The sequence below is a fragment of the Melanostigma gelatinosum genome (assembly GCF_949748355.1).
Source record: "Melanostigma gelatinosum genome assembly, chromosome: 8".
NCBI classification, from domain to species: Eukaryota; Metazoa; Chordata; class Actinopteri; order Perciformes; family Zoarcidae; genus Melanostigma; species Melanostigma gelatinosum.
Genome location: NC_136641.1, coordinates 23,993,913 through 24,010,804, shown reverse-complemented (window position 1 = coordinate 24,010,804; position 16,892 = coordinate 23,993,913). Strand labels below are relative to the sequence as shown.

Sequence of the window (16,892 nt, the reverse complement as noted above, 5' to 3'; positions counted from 1 at the left end):
GCGGTGATGAGGGGATTATTCTCATACACACTAATGAGAGAGGAATAACAACATGGCGGTGTTTGATTGGTCCGCTGTTCTGGAATCAGAATGGATGGTTTCATTCAGATGCGATAAGAACCCTCGGTGACCTGCTTTTATTGGATTGTTCTTCAGTGTGAATGTCTGATGACATTCACACTCTTGTGCTGCACTCGTTCATACAGTAAACCCGGACTAGCGCGCCACAAAAGCCCACAGCGGAGGAGCAGTCCGACACTCTATCGCCATGATTGCAATGAATGTGCTCTTGTCTGCCGGTGAAGACTTTTGGAAAGTCCATTTGTGCTGCTGTTGTTTGTGCCTGCTTACTTGTGCGCTCGTGTATTGTGATGGATGGCAGCTGTTTAGTCTCGGGCTAATTGAAATCTGAAATTGTTTTTGCTTGGGCTGATGAATCCACCACTGTGGGTCTTTTATTATTTTTATCTAATTGAACATGTTTGTTCGGACACGTGTAAAGACTGGAGTAGCTTGCCAGAGCACTGCAGTATAGAGAGTAACTGGAGGTATTCAGGAGGAGAGCCTCGGCCTGGTCCGTGGCTTTTATTTCCCTTTTTAGTTTTCCGCAGAGAGTCGGGGAAACGGAGGCAGGGATTATGAAGCCCCCCCCCCCCCCCGTTATTGTGGAGAGGACAATGACGAGAATAAAGCTTTTCTCGGTTGTTGTTGTGGAGGTTGTAACCTCTCTCTCAAAGTGTGCCTCACAGCAACACCAGCACGAAAGTGTTTCCAATCAATTCAAGCACTAATCCAGGCCAAATGTGGTGTTGTATTTGATGTAAAAGTATCGGGGGATCTTTTACAGAGCCGAAGCCGAAATGCCAAAGGATTCAACATGAATGGGAGCAAAGAGACGGCACTCTTGCAACTTGTTCTGCTTCAAACGGACGAGGCTTTCGCTGGAATAGCGATGGAGCTGCAGCTTTCCGTCTGCCGGCAGGGCTTTTCTCTGAAACAGCACAATGTGTGGACTGAACTGTGCTTTAATTCACACAGAAATCTAACCAAAAAGAAAAAGAGCCGGCCCTCAGATGCACTGACGGTATGTGTCGGTGGGGGGGGGGGGGGGTTCAGGGCCGGTCGAGTGCAGTCTCTCTCCGCAGGGACCAGACAGACCTACATCATCTTCTCTCGTCTCCTTCGCTCCGTCTCTTGTTGCCATGGAGAGAGATGCTCAGCTGCGATAGGACACCGGGCCTGCTGGTCTTTGTCCTGGTGCGAGTCCCCCTTTTGGATTTCAGGCCTGGATCAGGCATTGTTCGGAAAAAACACTCTCTCCACCGGAATTACACAAAACCGCGTGTGTGTGTGTGTGTGTGTGTGTGTGTTTGTGCAGTGGTTGCGGACAGAAAGCAAATACAATGAAGAACATGGTTTAAGTATGAAAACATATCTTCTGCATTGTAAAAATGGCATTTTGTTGAAATGAATTGTGGGAGTTTGTGCATCAGTCAGTGCACTGACAGGCCTGAAACAAGATCTGAGTGGTTGACTCTGCAGCACTATATCACAGTAACTAATCGATGACGGGAGGAAAATTCGGACTAATTTAAGGTTCACAACTCCGCCAGAACAGAGACATTAGCAATTCTTAAATGAATAATTCATTATGCCGAAACAGCAGTACATGGCAGCAGCCATGACACAATTAGCCATTGATCATACTCGAGGCCTCGGTGCCCAATTTGTCATCCAGAGTACAGTCTGTGTTTAAGAATGAAGGATTTTTGCCTTTAAACAAACTCATTACTGTGAGATAAAGAGTCTCATGGAGTGTCATTTAGAATATGGTTTGACTGGACAGTCAGCAACAAGTCCTTCCATCGGCTAAATGGTTTTTCCGTATTGAGCCAGATGTGGCTTTGTGTGTGTTTTTTTTTTTTTAAGAAGACCTCGTCGTCGAGAGAGAGAGAGAGACAAAATAGATAAAAAGTTATTTTTGGGAGCGAAACCTGACAAATTGTATGTCGGCGACTATAAGTGTATTGATAGTTAGTTGTCCAAAATATATTTGGTAATCTGATTCACATTCCATATCACCTGGTTTGCTACGTACGAGGCAGCATTGTTAAAAAACAGGTAAAACATGAAAGTCACACCCCCCCCCCCAGTGGGAAAACCTCTGAGGGAAAGCAGTCGCATAAGATGTAAATGTTTCTTTCACACCTGCCCTTCCGTGTTTTGTTTGTCCCGCTCTAGGAGACATGCCTCCCGACCTGTCGAAGTCACAGAGACTCCTGGGAGGTTGGCGGCTGCCGGCTGCAGAAGAGTCGTCCCCTGTCGCCAATGGAAGTCGGCCTCCTTTGGGTACAGTAAGATGTTCTTTCTATGACTATGTGCTTAGTGTTTGTCCCATGAGTACCACAGCACCGTGGCACAGCAGCCTCTTCCTCGTCTTACTCTCGCCTCGTTAATGTCTACGGCGACGCCCTCGTAATGAGCCTCTCTGTGGCAGATGCATCGGTCTTGACAGCTTGAAAAACGTTGCAGCGTCCGAATGTTTGAGTCTTTGCAGCTGTTCGCCAGTCATCAGCTGTTTTTTTATGACACAGCAGTTTCAGTGCAGCAATGTTGTCTTCCCGATGATGCACGGTGAACTTCGGCGGCCAAATGCACCGTAGGAGCAGATCATTAGGCTTTGCCTGAATGAAATCATCCCCGCGTGTGTGAGCCTTAGACTTAGGGGGCTTCAAAAGGCTGCAGAAGGTTTTCAAAGACGCCCCTAGCGCTGCCTGCTTCATCGTCAAAAAAAAAAGCAATGAGCGCCTAATCCACAACCCACTTTTCTTTGGCTCATGTGCCGCCCCAAAAATAAATCCCAGTGCATAGTGGGAACTCGTTATAATTTCAAAGAGCAGTGTTCAGAGGTTTGTGATGAGCAGGAACATCTGTGGGTTGTTTTTAGACTTTGGAAACGCTGCAGAAAGGAGGAATTAGCTATTTGTTGCAGACCAACGCCTCATCTCATTTGTGTTTCTCTCCGATTGTCGCCGTGCGGTTGTTGCTCACACATTTGTGGCCGTTTTTCAAGCACAGCTGAAAGCTGACAGGTTAAATGTGTCACGACTTAACGGAACGAGGGCGGTGACCGGAGTGTTTCCCTGTCACCTGCAGCTCAGCGGCATCGTTCGTTTAGGCTCACACGTACACACTGTAATTAACCCCCAATTATCAAATGATGACGCTCAAAGAGACGATCATTTTGACTTTGCCGATTTATTTCAGATTGTTGCGTTTATTACTGTTCCCAAGAGGTCGTCATCAAGATTTAAGAAATGTAGTCCTCATGTTGTGTGGATGCCAATGAATGCACGTCCTCGACACATTTGCAAAGGGTCAGAATCACACACACACACACACACACACACACACACACACACACACACACACACACACACACACACACACACACACACACACACAGACCTACTCTCACTTTCAAGAAAAGTTAAATGGACAGACTAGAAGTTTGCTGCATAAATCAAACTGAAAGCAACATTTATCATAAAGTCCTTGCTCTGTCATGTTTTGACTTTTTAGGCATTTGTTTCCTTTGAGCAAAGAAAAGAGGAAAAACTACTTTCCATGAAGTGACAAAGGTCCCGTGGCAGATGTGAATCCAGGATGTCAGTTATATGGTGTGCGCTGTCGATCAATGAGTCGCTGGAAAACAACATTTTTTTCCACATCGCATCTGAAAAGAAATGTGAAATAACCAGAAGTCGGGTAATCATCCTGCATTGACGCAGCGGGGCTGTGTTCGGCTCTCAGTGAGTGATTGAACTTCGTGTGTTTTCCGACGGCGCTCGTGTGGCTTCAGACGGAAAGGAGGAAGTGAAATATAAATTATTATTCCATTCGTGAGCCGCTGTACCGTGCCCTCTCCAGTATGCTGAATCACTCCGCTTGTTTCAGATGTTTTGAGAGAAAAAGTTCAAAGAAAACTGTGATTGCAGGAAGCGTTTGCAGTCGCAGCGTTCTGCAGCAGAACAATGTTGAGATTTAATATACATATACTTGCTGTAGAAAAGCAGTTTTAATAGCTGAGACGGGATATCTTATTTCCCATGCCTGAATGTGCATGTTTGAGTCGATGTTGGACCGCTGGCTGTGGTGAGCGCAGAGTAAATTACATCAGAACTACAACAATGAGACCAGAAACCGATGCGGGTTCAGGGTTTAAGACCTTCGGGGGACATTGGGATCGGGCCTCTGATCCTGAACAGGGTGCTCGGGACTACCGATGGAAAAACAGCCTTTTGTCTTATTCTATCATATTTGATTTATTCATACATTTGCGCCGTCCCTTCTCTCAAACAAATGAAACTACTATCACCTGACCTCTGCCAGAGTAACCCAACATGTTGCTCTCGGTGTTTAATGTCTTTCTATTCTTGACTTGCCCACACGGCTCACTGGCACAGTATTTCAGCAGCTGGTAATGAAACCTGGGCCTGTGGACACCAGAGAGCGGAGGAGGAGAAGTGATAGTTCTGAAATGGAAAGCACCGAATTAATGAAATGAAAGAGATGAATTATAAATGATAAACTTCCTAGTTTCCATCCGCGCCAAAATAAACCTCAACAGCCAACATAAGTAAAAGGGGTGAAAATGGCTTATTGAGCTGCTGCGATTTATCCAACTTAATTACAATTTTCCAGCTGAAGTACAGCAGCAAAGCACAGTTAGCAAAGTCCATTATAATAAAACATAAAAAATGCAAGTCAGACAAAAATATTTACATTCGCTTAAATAGTTTCAGCTCCATTTTCAAGGCAAAGCTATAATTCATTGCAGTTTAATCTGTAACCCATTTCGCTCTTAGAGCACTCGAGCATCAATCAGGATATATAAATCAATTAACTGTTTCAGCTCGAACGTATTACCAAAATATACAAAACTACAACTTGCAAAAACTGGCTGGATGCAGAGGCTCCGGATGGCTCAGCTGGGAGCTTTAGAGCCTCTTCTTTTGGGCTGTACGTCCCAAATACTGAACATAATGTCAACATTACAATTAATTATTATAAACAATTAATGTCCTCTTCTGTAATAATCTCTAACGCTTGTCCTCCATGCTGCTGCGAAGGGGTTCATTATAAAAGGAAAGGCATTGTGGGAATGATCCCCTTTGCAGCCACTGTGATGCACTCTCCTGCTCTGATTGTCTGTCCCCGGCTGTCATGGGTAGAGTGCTCTGGCGCAGACAGGTGAAAGCCGGAGGTGTGTTTTATGTGAGGTTGAGAATGTTAACGTGGAGCAGTCTGCCCGGCCAACAGGGATGCAGGATCGCAGCTTATTGCGCGACAGAATAACTGCTTTGTGTGGTTTACCGAGGGGAGGAGAATCAGAATGTATCCGAAGGTGGCTGCCACGTGAAACGACCTGAAAAGTAGCATGTTGTATATTAAATGACCAGATCTGACGTAGGAATATAGATGACGCCGTCAGCAGAGGGGGGAAAAAACAACTTCCTCCATGGCAGTTCCTCAGTAGCATGACGACAAAGTGCGTTTTAACGGATTGCCTGTGCAGTAGCTTCTGTATTCATTGCCTGCAGCTGCCATCTAGTTCAGTCCTGTCCAGAGTTAAGGCCTCTCTGCACCCATCAAGCCCAGCTCAAGGCTGAATGAATGCTTTTAAATACCAAAGATGTTCCCTCATTCCTTTTTTCCTCACTCCAAGCCTCTGATTTGATTCTTTTTTTTAATCTCCAGATATTTTTTTCCCTCTTCCGCTCAATCAAAGAAAACATCTGCTTCTCCGGATTCCTTCACCCTCTGTGACTCTGTTTGTCTTTCTCGTTCTGTCGCCTCGATGAAGGACGCGCATCGGACTTGATGCATCGATGCAGTCAGAGGGTAACGGAAGGCTGGCCGGTCATGGCGAAGTGTAAATCTTCCTGCGAGTGTTTACGTGCCTCTCTTAAAGCTCCCGTGGTATTACCAAAAGGTCGTAAAGCTGTTAATATCGCACCGCTGTTTGCGGTCTGGGCTCTGATTTGGCGTCCGACCATTGGCACGGATCTGAACCGGGGGCTCCATTATATGTCTAAATAATTCAGATGCTTCATGATATTCGTTATGGTGAATGAGTATCTCAGAACAGAACCTGTGATTATCTCCAGGCCGTCTGGTTAGTGCCTCTGCAGAGCCGATCGATTCCTGGGAACTGCCTTTTGTGGGATTACAGACCCTCAGCCCGCCTGCTGCCAAACAGCCAGCGTGTTATCTGCTGGTTGGAAGGCGGGAAGGCAGCTCACGAGGCTGCGATCGAGCCGCGGGGGTCAATCTGGTGGACAAGTGAGTGACGCGGGGCCACGAACCGTGCACCGTAATCTGCGATTGTGTGTATTCGACTGCTGCGTTCCCCTCTCCGTAAGGCCTTGACGATGTCTGGGGTCATTTAGAAAAAGGCCTTCGCCACGCAGTCAACATTTATTGTGTACGGCAGCGCACAGTCCTTGGGAAATGAAGGAACAGTTGTTAGTTGGTGTCTGTTTTTAAAAAAGCGGCAATGAAAGTTTCTCTCTCCTCCTATGAAATCCAGCCAGTTGTATGAATTCTTTCTTTATTGGCCCCCTTTTATTATTACTGCTGTTAGTATTGTTAAGTTTTGATTTCGCCAGATGGGAACCTTACAGTGGTTTGATGGGCCTATTAACCAGAGAGCCCACTTCCACAATGTGTTTTAAACTCTTGGGAAAGCTCTCGGTGCGTCTTTGAAGTTCCCGGCTTCTGTTTCGTCATCGCATTCTCTGAGAGTCTATTACCGGCTCCGTGCTGCGCTGTAGAGCTGGATCACTGGAAACTCACAGTTTTGATATGTGGAGTCCATATGCACGGCCATGTGGCTTATGGCACGTTGCTGTGACTCTGAGCAGCAGAGGACGATGAGTCTCTTCGTGCCATGTGCCTTTAACTCCACTGAGTTCTGCCGTTGATCATTTTACCAGAGAAATGCGTGACTGTGTGTATTTGCATGTGTGTGTGTGTGTGTGCCTTCATTGCTTTGCATTCAGACAGCGACGCCACACGTAAACAGTTGTGAAGCACGCCGGTCAATACTGCAAAATGAACCCCGTGAGCGTGAGCAGAATCACCCTGAAGACTTTCTGTGTCCCGCTTATTACACTTACTGAGAGATAAATAATTTGACAGAAACATTTGATACAAAAAAAAATGATTGTATTGATTCTGCAAAAAAACTAAAAATCTGACTGAGTCGATATAGCAAAGGTTTGTTATTCATAGCAGTGGTCTACTATTAAGAAATAGCAGACCGTAGAATGCTCTAAGTGACACATAAATCTGATCATGTGACATCGTTCAAGGTCTGTGTGGCGACTTGTGAAGACGTTACCCAACGTGTCCTTTTAGGTAATTCTCTGTTCACTTTGTGCTTTTTCCAAAGGCGAGAGCTGTGACTCCGAGTGGAAGCTCTAGATTACCTTGACTCGGTATTGAGCCATAATAACCAAGACGCCCTTTGACACCCTATTATAACTGCATCGAACACAGTTCCTGCTGGAGGCCACAACCTTTGACCCTTGAGTCACAGAGCAGCCGGCAGACCCTCTCAGTAATTGGCCGCGGCGTTATCCGTGATACGGTCATCTCTCGAGGCACTTGTGAAATATGAATTACTATTTTTTTTTTGCAGCAGCAGCAGATGGAAGATAAATGGTCTTCCAATCTGCAATCTGTATGCATGAAAAAGCAGCTTGATAACAACAAAGCGTGTGTTTGTGTTCTCAATCAGAACGGCAGGAATCTGTGTTTCAGGATGAACAAGCGCGCTGTGCCCGGAGTAAACGCAAACCTTCGGCGGTAATGAAAAGACACCCACCTGTCTGGCAACGGTGCACAGGTGTTACATTTCAAGATAAAACCATGTGTGACAGCGGTATGATTTTGAAAGCTTTTCCTGGTAAATTAGATGTGAGCGATCAGAGACACGGGTTGAGTCTGTCACATACAGCTTATCCTTTCATCGGCTCCATGCCACAGCAATATCAGTCTGATGGGAGGGATTTGCGATTCCTCGGATGGAGCAGAGGGAGTGCTGAGGTGAGAGAGCAAGTAGTCGTACTTCCCCCGCTGAAAATAAGACGCTGGAGCGCGATCGCTTCTCCTCAGCTGCCATATCGGCTCTCATACTCGAGAAGAGGGATTTGTGTGCATGTGCAACGAGATATTAACAAGATGCTGCTGAATTGTGCGTGAGGTGAAATCTCCTGCGAGCGAGGAGCAGAAAGTGCAGATGACAGAAGGATTCGATTGTTTTTTTTTTTCCCCCCTTCATGGGTCATAATGAAGCATAAATGCAAAAGCAGCACAACAGAAGGAGCTCTGGACCAGCCAGCTTTCCATCGTTCCTTTGCATGTGTGATATTGCATATTGATGGAATAATTCACATGAGAATCACATGCAATATACTGGAAAATACACAATAAAGAGACCGCTGGTCAGACCCCTGCTGCAGTAAAATGAGAGGTTTTCTAAAGGGAATCTGGTGATTTCCTAATTTTGTCCATAGGGACCACCAAAATCAACACAAAAGGAAAGTTCCTTGTCGGAAGATTTAAATGCAGGACTTTTCCTTACAATGGGTTGTATAGAGATTTTAGTGTTGGCACTTTTACACAGCATAGGATCTTTCGTACTTTTTCCACTGCTGGAAATATTGCCCGGTGTGTGCGGAGTGCTCGAGCTGCCACAGCTTCACATCAGTATTACTGACACCAGCTTATCGAGAAGCACAAACTCCTGCGGCGGCAGCAAAGAGCCTCAGCAGAGGCCCGAGGGGGTCAAGAAAGAGTTCTGTCTGCAGCGTTCGGAGCAGAGACGGCTCTTTGTTTGGGCTGCTATGAAAAGCTCGTCTGTCTCCGGCCTCTGATGTTCTCCGGCTCGAGGCCAAGTCGGTGACAGAAGGAGCCTTTGCACAGCGCCGTGCCCTCTGCCAGAGAGCTGCGCTGTTACATGGAGGAGAAGATAAACTGAGCTTCCCATCTCTCGTGTCCAGGGCAGGGGGGGTGGAGGTCACTATGTCCGGGGAGTTCAGTTTTTCCAGCTGTTGACACTAATAGGAGTGGTTCGGAAAATGTTTTCCTGGAACGAAAAGCATTTTCAACATCAGTAACGCCATCGATCACCTCAGGCTGGCTGTTCATGCAGAGGAAAGTGATGCACTGCCATCTTGTGGCGTGCGGCTCTTAGTGCTGTGGTGAGTGTCGGTCGTCTCCCGCTTTGACTCGTCGCTGTCAGCCCTCTCTGTCTCTGATGCGTTTGAAGTGGGCTGAAGTCTCATGAGAGGAGACGGGACCCCTGCAGAGCAGCTTATAGCCGAGTACGTGATAATGCTTCCCACCGTTGATACGACATATATTGTGCAGACGAAATGCTGCGCAATGAGCAGACATTTTCTCCTGTGAAAGATTTGAAAAGAAATCCAAGGAAGGCAACCTAAAAAGAGCAGAATCAGGACGCTCTTTGATGGGAACAAAGTGCTGCATCAGTTTTGAGATGTTCAGAACTTGATGTTTCGTGACCTCCAGCTGTTGTTTTACTGCATCTCTGTTATCCGTCTTCAGATCAGCCGAGGCAAGGCAGCTGACTGACGGCCAATTCAGCTAGAAACGAGCAATGTCAGGACATTCTGTGATTTTCAATTCTCAGCGGAGCAACTCATGGTTATTTTTTTGGATTTTTTTTTTTTTTTTTTTTTACAATCACAAATTTGCAAAAAATTTACAACGTGCTGCGTCCAATGATTATCTTCATCATTGATCACCGGTTCATTATTCTATAAACACATTAGTTGTCTAGTCTAGTTGTACAACTGCATGACAAAGAAAGTTATCCAAAAAAAACTGTAACGAACGAATTTTGGTCTTTTTGCTTCGATAAATACTTAAACGATGAATGATTGCTGATTCATCTGTTATTGGTCGACTAATTGCTGCAGTTCTTGTGCGAGAACGTGAGTTAATCTCCAGCTCTGTCCTTTCATGTTTTTTTCCTCAGCTGTTTAAAATCAAAATGCCCACTCATCATCCTCCTCCTCCGGTGACTGCGGTTACTCCACCGTGCTATCGGACTGAATGAGAGCTCACTGTGGAAGCTCTCCAGTCGGCTCCATGTTTCAAGAGGACAGACACGGAGCGATTAGTTTGGAACTCATCAGCATGCATTTCCTGTGACACTAAAAGCCTTCTGCGGTGCATCTGTGTTCTTTGTGTGTGCTGCCGGGCTGGAAGGATTTCTGCACACAGACCTGCACAGAGTCCTGCAGCTATAGAACCACATCTCACACACACACACACACACACAAGAAGGCCAGCTGGATTAAAAGTGGCCATATGGTGACGGAGGAGAGCAGGGAGTTTGGCACAAGAAGGCCAACGTATGCAGTGTTTGTACATCTTAAAGGCCACACGGCAACATGTCTGGATGTGTGCAGGGCCACGGGAGGCATTGCAAACGTTCACTTCAAATGGAGTCTGTGCTTCTGTTTGCTCTATTGTGAGTATCGCTGACAGGAATATAGGATTTTTACCACTGATCACGATTTAAAAAAAACTAAAAAAAACAGCCACAATAAGTCCAATGTGGTAAATTTCCATTTTTGGGATAATTGTGAACATCGTCATATGAAAAGCTGTCCAGCTCACTGTCATGGCAGAGAAGTGAAAAGCGGGTTTAAAAATAAAATAATTATCACACAGACTCACACAACGTTCATTATTTATCCTTTATTTATGCAGTGGGACCTTATGATTTATGATTACCTTAGTCCAGATTGTTTGTTAGTTTTTCACTTAAAAGGATGTGTATCCCATCCGTGATGCAATAACAATATTTTGTTCTCAAAACTGGTGATTCCAGTGTGTTTTATAGCCGCTGTAAGCACTTTTTGACTTTTATCGGGATATCCACAATCGCGATCGATTTGGTCGGATGTAGGATGTGGCGTGTCGGAGAACTGCGGTTGGGAAAATGCCCTATCTAGAGTGTTTGGTTTGTCCTTTCTGGGCTACTGTAGAAACACGGCGGCTGCCTCCGTGAAGAGGACCCGCTCCGTAGATATAAACGGCTCATTCTAAAGACAACAAAAACAACATACAAATTAATATCGATGTTCATTTCTGTCAATAGATCCCCCTAAACGTTGCACACTGTTCCTTTAAGGTTATTTATCTGAAAGAGCATCTTGCGCAGCGCTCTGCTCGTGTGTGTGTGTGTGTGTGTGTGTGTGTGTGTGTGTGTGTGTGTGTGTGTGTGTGTGTGTGTGTGTGTGTGTGTGTGTGTGTGTGTGTGTGTGTGTGTGTGTGTGTGTGTGTGTGTGTGTGTGTGTGTGTGTGTGTGTGTGTGTGTGTGTGTGTGTGTGTGTGTGTGTGTGTGTGTGTGTGTGTGTGCGTGCGTGTGTGTGCCTAGACTACAAACACTCTGCTTGGTTTTTTTTGGATACACACTCGATGTTGAACAGAATGGAGCTCACCTGTCAGAGCCCCTCCCCCACACACCCCATTACCAACAGTACACAGACACACACACACACAGACACAGGCTGTAAACAGAGCACATAAATCGGTCAACTGTCGGCCTGCAGCTTATATTACACGAGCATGTGCACACAGTAAATGTGTTGTCTGGACAGAAAACTTTCAAATATCTCATGACAGTTATGTGACGAGTTGGACAATGTTGGATTAAAAAATGAGACTTAGTTTCCTCTCTACACTCACAAACGAGTGCACACACACACACACACACACACACATGGCTGTGAAGTGCATGGTAGAGCTGGAGGGTTCAGCACTTGTGCTTGATAATTAGAGAGCACATAGCCGGTGTAATTGCAGCGAGATGACGCACGTACACAATTAGCCACTACACAAGTTCATTAAGAAAAAGACTGAGGACCGACAGTGCTAGTCACCTTGCCGCTAACGCTCGATACATCGACGGCGCTGTGTGCCATGGAGTCTGCCCGGGGTGGAACGCATCCTCCCCTGGAGACTGTCAGCCATCAGCCCAGGGGTTCTGTCTGGAGCCCGCTGTGTGTGTGTGTGTGTGTGTGTTTATATATATATGTGTGTGTGTGTGTGGGTTTACAAAGTCCTGATGAGAGCTTGTCGCCATAGACACCTGCCTGCCTACCATCCCGCTTTGGATGCTGTTACCTGGTGAAGGTGTCAACAACAGTACAGTGTACAGTCCATTGTGTCCACTGTCTGCAGTTTGTGTTCATTTTGACCAATTTTTCAGCCAAAACTTCCATTTTTTTAAATCTTCATCCATAGTGCCTTATTTCTGCTTAATATTTCACACTTCCTTTCTGGTTTGGGCATCACTTGTACATGATGCAATGTCTCCGCAAGCCACATAGATTCTCTTTCTCCAACTCCTGGCAATACGAAGTCCAGAACAAACTGTCTGTAACACCTTTCATCAAATTACTTGTTTTCCCCTCCTGATTATTTCATTCTCTGTGTTAGTTCTGTTGTGTTTATTTTCTCTGAAGAGGTAATTAGCTGTGCAGCATCTTTACGTGTGTGTGTGTGTGTGTGTGTGTGTGTGTGTGTGTGTGTGTGTGTGTGTGCCATTCCTCACTGGACAGGAAAGCCTCATCTGTTTTGAAAGACACAACAGAGAGAAGAGCATTGATTTCAGAAGAGAGAAGGATGGAGAGGGAGGAGGAGGAGGAGGAGGAGGGGGGGCAGAGTATGTGAGGAGAAATTGGAAAAGGGAGGGAGAGACGGAGAAGGAGAGAAAACAAAATGGGAGGGAGCTTGAGAGAAGGCATGATAATGAGCCCTACCTCTGACACATCCTCCTGTTTCTATGGAGACCAAGGAGCCAATTGCGTGGCCCTGCTGAGGACTGTACTACTGAGAGCAGATGAGAGGGTGGAGAGAGGGGTACGCAGAAGCCTCTGTGTTTACGAGAGGCAGTGTAATCTCCCAGCAGCTCTCCTGCAGGTCGTGTCCTCGTGCTTTTAATTTCGGAGTGGCAGCCTCCTCAGGCACTGGCACCAGTAAAGAATTACCCATGATCCTCCATGCTTTAAAACAGAGGCTTCACATCAGCACTTAACAGATAGCTCCTTTAGTTTCTTGGTCCCCTCACCACCTCTACCTCTCCTCCGCTTCCTTCTCCTCCTCTTCCATCACCAGCCAACTCACCCTCCACCCCCCCCCCCCCCACCAGCCGCCAGCCTCTTGGACGCTCCTCGTTACATCACACACACACACACACACACACACACACACACACACACTGCTCGCTGGCTGCCTGTGTTTGTGACTGGGCGAGGGAGAGTGAACGCGAGAGAGCCCGTGTGCGCACGCCGTCTCAGTCACGCAGTCCCATTGACCAGCACACAGGATGGACAAGCCAAGCGTGTGGCGCGCCGTGGTGAGCAGCACGGACCCCCGGCGAACCCGAGACCCCGGGTCCCACTCCAGCAGACCGGGCTCCGCCATGGGTTACCGGCTCTACGACATGTGAGTAGCATGTCCGGTGTGTGTGTGTGTGTGTGTGTGTGAATGCAGTCGGAGGGCAGGACTGGTGTAGCCGTCCCATTCATGGGGACGGCGTCGGTCGAGTGGGTGGTGGCAGTGGAGGAAAACACGGCATCTCTACCACTGTCTATGCTGAGTCACCAATTGCATCCAGACCTTGCTCTGTCCTCTCATGTTCCCATCCTGTGCTCTTAGTAAACAACATCTCCATCGCCCGGGGAGGGGCGACCAAGTGGAACATCACGTTGCGTTTGCGTGAATGAAATGCAAAGATTTCACCGCGATGAATTAACGCCATGTGTCTTCAGACGGAGTTTAAAAAAATCTAAAAAACCTGAGCGTTGTTTTTGTATTTGCACGGCATTATGTGTGAAATCACAACAGAGTCATGTGAGTGATGGTTTTGGGAGCCTCGGGTGGCTGAGATGAATGACTCATTTGTGGATGATGCGGTGACAGCTCTTACTGGGCACATGAGTTCCTCGCAGCTTCTGCCGTATATATTTGTGGGTGTGAGTGTGTTCTCTTGTGTGATTGGTACTGTGTGTGTGTGTGTGTGTGTGTGTGTGTGTGTGTGTGTGTGTGTGTGTGTGTGTGTGTGTGTGTGTGTGTGTGTGTGTGTGTGTGTGTGTGTGTGTGTGTAAAATGCGGCTGGGTCTGAGCTGTTATTTTTGGGATGGTGATGAGTCGTACAGTCTGAGTGGAAAGCTTCCGTCTACTTCAGTATATCATGTGTCACATCTGCCGGGATGAAAGGTGGATGAAATTAGATCGGGTTGTTTTTTTTTTAGCAGTTTTGTGAGGGTTTGTGTTTTTGACTCTACCCCTGCCTGGTACACAACACCTCAAGTATTTTGCTGAATAAGCATTCTGCAACCTCCGCAGAGGCACATTTAAGTTTGTTTTCTTTGCTGTCGTGCGTGTGTCGCCTGCATCACCCTCTGATTCTCAACCCTGTATGTGTGTCCATGTACGGGAATGCTCAAAATTTTCCACACACGTACTTCACGGCTGGTGCATGAGGTTGAGCTGAATCATGCCATGATCTAATACCATACATGGGGATCAGTCATCTTAATGACTACGAGACCTTCACGGGTCCCCACGGAGTCCTTCAGACAACCTGCGCCTGCCTTCCACTGGCTTGACTCTCTGTCTTGTTTCCATGTGTACAGCACAGCGCACATGAATACATTCCTCAGATTCTCAAGCTCCTTTAGTGTACCAGTAATTATAGTTTCATTACATGCTTTATTGTCTTTTTTGTTGTTGCATTAAAGACCATTGAACATCTTGTTCCGTCTGTGGTTCTGAGACAGTGGCTGACGACGACTCTTCCCTATTTCCCTCCAGCTTTAGTTCAAAGAGAGCTTTAACCGCAGAAGGTCACATGACATGGCTGAGAGGCAGCGCTCGGGGAAAGTGGGGTGCAAATCGATGACTTTGTGAAACGGTCGTCGTCGTTGCGGGACAGAGAACATGTGCCTCTGGTTGACACTAATGTGTTGGTCTGACTGTCCGTCACACAGACTGAGGCTCACAGCGCCGGGCCAATACTCCTTTAATGAGGAGCTGGAGCGGGAGCGGGTCGAGTCTGTTCTGTTGTAAATGTCATTTCATCACCGCTGGCAGGCCTCAGTCCCTCTGGAATGCTAATGCTGTGCTTACAGCGCTGGAGGGCCAAGATGAGGATCACCTGGACAAAGGCTTTCTTGGCCCTTTTTTTAAGGACGCCACACTTCACCACTCTGGCCTGAAGGGATGCAGAGGTTGAGTAGAATACTCCAAAACACGACAGGATGTGTGTTTTGTTGAGTTCAGCAGGATGAGACCAGCGTGTGTGTTTATGCCCTGAAAATGGTTGAAGCCTTTATAATAAGTCATCAAACCTGTTCATGTGCGGCCATGTGATAAGCAAATTGACCGTACTGGTATTGCTAAATCAAGCGCCTTCCAGTTGGTTTCGTCTGAGGGGGTTACGACATGGATCAGTAGATTCTCTGCACCAGTGTTGCCGCCCAGCTCCGTTGTCAACCTGGCTTGTGCATGAAAAAAGGAATAATCGCTTTCTACCGGTACTAATATGCTAGTTTCTGTAATTCTAGATCATGAAAGATAAGTGTTGGGATTTGAGATGTGCACGTCTTTTTGTAATCCAATTGCCCGTGACATTACCATGGGGGAGGCATGGATTATTCCCCTCTTCTCTCAGCATATGTAACACTGAACGGACAAGGTGGCTAACGAACATCAATGGGCTTTACCCTTCATTGAGATAATGTCATGCATTCTCGGAGGCCATTCATTCCATAAAGCCTTCATGGCAGGAATGCCCATTTCCATTTATTGGCTGAGAGATTCCGAACGCGATGCCACTGTTCCAAGTGATGCCAGCGCTGATGAAAAAAAAAAAAGAGTGCGTCACCGGAGCTGTGGGCCACTGACGGCACATTCCTTCACTTTGATCGTGAGTGTGCTGGGTCTGCAAACTGAGAGAGCGCACAGACGACTTGCAGCGTCGCTCTGAATATGCCTCCGCCGGGACACAGCAGCTGCATGGGACGCACGCCGCTGTTGCACGAGACGACAGCCGCAGATGCAATGCGTGGCATTGCCAGCACATGGGTTGGCACGGGGCACGCTGTCAGGCCACATAGCATCAGTGGATGGGGGCACAACGGTACAGAGCTGGAAGTGAGTCACTCGTTAAAGCAGGGTTTACGTGCTGTATACAGGCCTGTCTGCATAATAACCCTTTTGATTTTTCACTTGTCTGAAAGCTACAGTGACGCCTCACTGCCATAAATGACTACAGTCATTCTGCAAAGTGGACATGATTGTAGCCGCTGAAGCACCGTCGGTAGTGCTCGAGTCATTATACCAAGGACTGTGTTTATTGATCTCTTCCTAATGGTTTTCAGGAAAGGTTTTCAAGAAAGTAGGCGATTCACACCTCAACATCTCCTCTCCTGCTCCATCAACAGTGTGTTGCAGACTAGAACAGAAGATTGACAGATGGTTCATCCAATCGCCTGCCCCGCTTTTCTTTCGCGTGCCTGTTTTCCAAACGACGGCTCTTCCGGTGGTTATGTGTAACAAACTATCTGGCGGGTCGGGTTAGCGAGAATTACCTCCCAGAGGTGTCTGGAGAACACAGAGCTCCAAAGCGAGATCAAGTGCCAAGTCAAGCGGCCGTCTGTACAAATGCAACAGCAGCATTTTGGCCTTTGCCAAAATAGCACAAGCTCGTCTCACATATTGATTATTATTTCCACGGTTTGCTGATTCATAATTGGAGCATATTCTTTCTATACATGTTTTTT

General features: G+C 46.8%; 1 protein-coding gene across 1 annotated transcript in view; it reads left to right on the top strand.

Annotated features, from left to right (window-relative positions):
* Positions 1 to 2,299: 2,299 nt before the first annotated feature.
* Positions 2,300 to 16,892, top strand: part of iqsec1a (IQ motif and Sec7 domain ArfGEF 1a) — a 55,449-nt gene continuing 40,856 nt past the window's right edge. The window contains exon 1 of the mRNA XM_079272985.1: positions 2,300 to 2,349. The gene's annotated coding sequence lies outside the window, so the exon portion shown is untranslated. The remainder of the gene's footprint in view (positions 2,350 to 16,892) is intronic.